Here is a 6,000-nt window from a genome sequence, read left to right as displayed (position 1 = left end):
AGTCTATGTTGTTATTGTCTAAAAGAAGGTGTACATTTTATCGTCATACACCAAAAGTTACCGTTCACGTCATTTAGCAAAAAACGTTTACTGTTATTCGTCATGAAGGTACCACCATTACGACCCTCTGAATCTTCATTTCTTTGCGATCAACGCCAAAGGCGTAGTCGTAGAAGACAGAAAGCGAAAGTAAATTTATAATGATAAATAAAGAAGTACTACACATTTATTTGTGAAATCATGAAAAATCATTATGCCAATTAACACATAATTTCAAAAAGATATTGACGCATTCAAACAAAAAGGAACAAAGAAAATATTGAAAGCAAATGAAATAAGAAGTCAAACCTGCACTGTTAATCCGTCTCTCATGTAAATGTACACGTCATTCTTTTTTCTACTGACCCAGATATACTGATGGTTTTTGGAAAACTAGAAACTATAAATAACCGCTACATATATATTGCCATCTATCAATTTGATGCATTAAAATTCCTTAATAGAAAGATAGAAAATAAAATGCTTTAAATGGGATGCAAGTGGATGAAACGAGGATGTTTACGTAAACAAATTATTACCTTGATATGTTTTATGAGATTTTATTTATTCGTATGTTATGTTGTTTTATGGTTGATTATGTTTTTTTTCGGGGTTAAAAGACGTTTATTTTTCTGCAGTTCATATAATTCATAGAAAAGAGCACACGGTCAACGCTACAGCCAATTACAAAAAAAGTAAGAGTTCAATTCTGACAATTTTAACGTTGAAATGATAAATGAAAGGTAAGATAAGTTTATCAGATGATGTTTACATCTGCAGAATTTTCTTTTTACTAAATATAAATATGATTCAATGACATCGTTATTTTTAAAAATCATTTTCTTTCTTCAATTTATATTGGCAAAAAGTCACCAATCAAAATACACGCTTGAAAGTTTAGCTCACATTTAAATGGTTTTATCTTGCTAACTGTTTTCATATCAAAAGAAAAGCAATCACTGCAAATGCAGATATACTATTGGATATGCTATATTTGACTACTATTATTTACCAAGTGTATAATTTGTAATTAGCACGGTTATGTATGAGTAAATTAGGAATGCATTTCAATACTACATAAACAAGATCCTAAAATAGAAAATGAAATGAGATAACGTAAAATGTTCAATAACATACCTTTCATAAATAAATTCAAACATGGGAGAACAATTTTGCAGATTTGTTTTGGTTCTGTTGATTCAGGAGAAGAAAACCCTGCATATAAATATATTGAAATGATCACCGAAATCGTAAATGACAAAACTTACCAGCAATCGATTGCTTTAACATTTGTTCTAGTACTAGTAGCATTAACCTGGAGGTGGTACTTATTCGAGTCCGAGTCCTCTTCTTCGTCATTATGGCATGAACATTTTCTATAACAGGATACATGACTAGATATAGAATAAACGAAGTTGAAAAAAATTATTATGGCTAACAGAAAAATGAAGACAAAATAAAGAGATTTTTTTGTAAGTTATTATCTTATGTTTGCTTTTATAAATACTGTGCATTTGTATTGCAGTTGTAATTAAAGGGGAAGGGTGAAGGTGTTAAATAGCTATATATAGTGTCTAATCCTTTGTTCGAAAACTGTCCTTGGTCATCATACATCTACCAAAGTGGTATAGAATGCTATTATCGTAAGTCAGCCTTGTCAGTATTTATGAGTATGAAATATTAATACAAAATGTTTTACTTATCATGACGTCGTAAAAGCAATAATTCAAAACAAAATCATAAAAAATACTGAACTCAATTCAAAATTCAAAACGGAAAGTCCATAATCAAATGGTAAAATCAAACACCTCAAACGAATGTATAACAACTGCCATATTCCTGACTTGGTAAGGCATTTTCTTATGTAAAAATTTGTGACAACGATGCGTAAACAGACATAATGCGTTAAAAAATCAAAATTAGGGTTACAGCAGTCAACATTATTTTATAATAGTCAACAACCTTATTCATATCTTTCTTAAATTCACCCATAAATGATTAAAATATTAAAGGAGAATTTTAACAGTATTGAAAGGGATCGACACAGTTCATGATAATTATCAAAAGAGTATCCTATTTCAAATATCTTTTTACAGTGTCAAATTGATAACAACTGGGCATGCGTTTATCCAAAAGATATACAGCTGAAGTATAGTGTTGAGAAGAACGGCTTACAATTCGTTCTATATATATCATTGAATATAATTTTGTAGGACGAGCTGGTTATGATCAATGATTACTTCAAGAACATAGTCTAATTTTTTTTTAAAACTAAACAAGACGCAAAAATGTGTTCTTATTGGAAGTTTTGAAAGGGAAATGATAATATTTTACCAACTAAAAAATCTAGTAAAGGATTGTTTGAATCATATACTAAAACATACACATTACTTATCTTTTCAGACAGCCTTAAGTGAAAAGACTTATTTACGTCCTCGAGCAATACTTGTGTATATTGTTTACAATGAGTTACTTTTTACAAAACAACGATGGAAAAAGAGATCTGTTTAAATATTTTGTATACATGAGTTGTTTGTTGTCACCTTTTTATACTGTTATCAAAGCATCAAATTTGTCATACAACACTTCAGAAAAAAATAGAAAAACTAAAATACCCATAGTAAATAATCATGTAGATTAAAAAAAACTTTTTAAATGAGGTTTACGAAAACATAAAAGGAGACCGACGCTCGTTCTGATTGGAAACATTGTTTTAGTTTGTTTGTGGTTTTTGCTGTCTTTGTTTTTAAGAGAGATCTACAAGACTCATTATAATGGATGCTCACATTTCACATTTACACTCAAGACTTCTAATTACCGTCACACCACATACTGACATATTGGGTACCGGGTATACGGCAAGTTGCGAAAAGTATCTTATGTAAATGTGTAATCAGTAAAAAAGTTTATCCTCTCGAAGTGTCTGAAAATGGAGACTTTACTATAGACAAAACCTGTGATCTGAACAATCCTTCTACTTCTAGAAACTTAAGACGAAAAGCGAAAAGTGTTGCCATAAAGAAACTTAAGAAACAGACACACGGAACTAAATTCATTATTAAGAGACTGTAAATTCATTTCTATTTAGTTTTTCATATATATATTATATATATATATACATATATAAACATTAATTCTCTTCAACGACTTCAGTAATTTTTCAAGTAACAATTGATATTGTTGTTTTAATATTTTTTATTTCATCTTTTGTGTGACCCGAGTATGTTGAATTGTGAACTCTGCCTACTAGATGTACAGTAAAGCGCGGCGCTCGACTGTAACGTCACTATAGTTGACGTTCTTCAATACATTATCAAACTAGCAAGACGTATGTTGTTTTATAAATTATGCTATTGTACGAAATCCCTAACCCTAACATAAACAGCGGCCATCGTTTCACCGCTTCGAAAGTCATGTATGCAACTAATGATTAAAAGTTGTTTTAACTCATGGAACGTAACTTGACTGTTCATTCGCAGGTAAGCATGAAAATCACCTAGTTTTTAATTTTAAGTGTATGTTATTTTGTGCAGTACTCTGTGTTTTTAAGTATCAGAACAAGCTTCCCTGATAGTGATACAAATTGTCCCCCAGCAGAGATATCGACCCAGTGGTTATAAAACTAGAGGCTCTCAAGAGCCTGTATCGCTCACCTTGGTCTATGTGCATATAAACAATGGACACAGATAAATTCATAACAAAATTGTGTTTTGATGATTGTGATGTGTTTGCAGATCTTACTTTACTGAACATTCTTGTTGCTACAATTATCTCTATCTATAATGAACTTGGCCCAGTAATTACAGTGGAAAATATTTTCTAAATATCTACAAAAAAATATGAAAAATAACTGACCATATCGGTCGTGTTGACTTATTTGTAGATCTTACTTTGCTAAACATTATTGATGTTCACTGTTTACCTCTATCTATTATATTATTCAAGAAAATAACAAAAAACAGCCAAATTTCCTTAAAATTACCAATTCAGGGGCAGCAACCCAACAACCGGTTGTTCGATTCATCTGAAATTTGCTGAGCAGATAGATCTTGACCTGATAAACAATTTAACCACTTTCAGATTTGCTCTAAATGCTTTGGTATTTTGAGTTATAGGCAAAAAACTGCATTTTACCACTATGGTCTATTTTTAGCCATGACTGCCATCTTGAATGGTTGATCGGGTCACTGGACACTTTCTTTAAACTAGATACCCGAATGATGATTGTGGCCAAGTTTGGTTTAATTAGGTCCAGCAGTTTCAGAGGAGAAGATTTTTGTAAAAGATTACTAAGATTACCGAAAAGTAGTTAAAAATTTACTATAAAGGACAATAACTCCTTAGGGGGTCAACTGACCATTTCGGTCATGTTGACTTATTTGTAAATCTTACTTTGCTGAACATTATTGCTGTTTACTGTTTATCTCTATCTATGATATTATTCAAGATAAAAACCAATAACAGCAAAATTTCCTTAAAATTACCAATTCAGGGGCAGCAACCCAACAACCGGTTGTTCGATTCATCTGAAATTTGCTGGGCAGATAGATCTTGACCTGATAAACAATATCACCCCATGTCAGATTTGATCTAAATGCTTTGGTTTTTGAGTTATAAGCCAAAAACTGCATTTTACCCCTGTTCTATTTTAACCATGGCAGCCATTTTGGTTGGTTGACCGGGTCAGAGGACACAATTTTTAAAGTAGATACCCCAATGATGATTGTGGCCAAGTTTTGTTTAATTTGGCCCAATAGTTTCAGAGGAGAAGATTTGTGTAAAAGTTAACGACGATGGACGACGACGACGCACAGTGATGGGAAAGGTCAGGTGAGCTAAAAAGGGACGAAAGATATTAGAGAGACAGTCATAATTGCCATGTCTGGTGATGAGAGGACAAAGTGAAAACCTATTGTTCTCTGACTTCGTAGGTAGGTAACCAATAAAGTCATGATGTGAGACGTACAATGATTCATTGATTAATCGTTTGATTATCAATTAATGTCAAGTATTAAATATTTCATAATTAGATAACTCATGTACACAGCTGACAGAGAAACGTGTTTTCTCTCAATCACATGATTTTAACTCTTTTTAAGAGAACAGACTTGGCTTGGTCCAAACAAATTACATACAAACAAATCAATTTGACAAATTAACAGTGTGGATACTTATAAATGATATTGTTTGACACAAGTGTTCCTATATTATATATATAGAAAGGGAAAGCTTATATAATAAAGATTTTTTTAATTATAAATAGATACACCGTGAACTGATTTATTTAATTATAAATCGATTCACCGTTAACTAATGCCATTAAACGTCAGCCGTCAAACAGTCATTTCGGATACCGTAAGCGTCAAATTAGTTAAAAGTTTACCGTGATTCGTAAAAATATCCTTATCATGATTCGTCAGAGGTCTCAAATAGTTATCGTTACTGTCATTTTTGGAGAGAAAAAAAAATACGTGATTTGTCAAAATCAGTCTATGTTGTTATTGTCTAAAAGAAGGTGTACATTTTATCGTCATACACCAACAGTAACCGTTCACGTCATTTAGCAAAAAACGTTTACTGTTATTCGTCATGAAGGTACCACCATTACGACCCTCTGAATCTTCATTTCTTTGCGATCAACGCCAAAGGCGTAGTCGTAGAAGACAGAAAGCGAAAGTAAATTTATAATGATAAATAAAGAAGTACTACACATTTATTTGTGAAATCATGAAAAATCATTATGCCAATTAACACATAATTTCAAAAAGATATTGACGCATTCAAACAAAAAGGAACAAAGGAAATATTGAAAGCAAATGAAATAAGAAGTCAAACCTGCACTATTACTCAGTCTCTCATGTAAATGTACACGTCATTCTTTTTTCTACTGACCCAGATATACTGATGGTTTTTGGAAAACTAGAAACTATAAATAACCGCTACATATCTATTGCCATCAAT

Source organism: Mytilus trossulus, chromosome 14, assembly GCF_036588685.1.
Source record: "Mytilus trossulus isolate FHL-02 chromosome 14, PNRI_Mtr1.1.1.hap1, whole genome shotgun sequence".
Classification (NCBI taxonomy): Eukaryota; Metazoa; Mollusca; class Bivalvia; order Mytilida; family Mytilidae; genus Mytilus; species Mytilus trossulus.
This window is presented reverse-complemented; position numbering follows the sequence as displayed.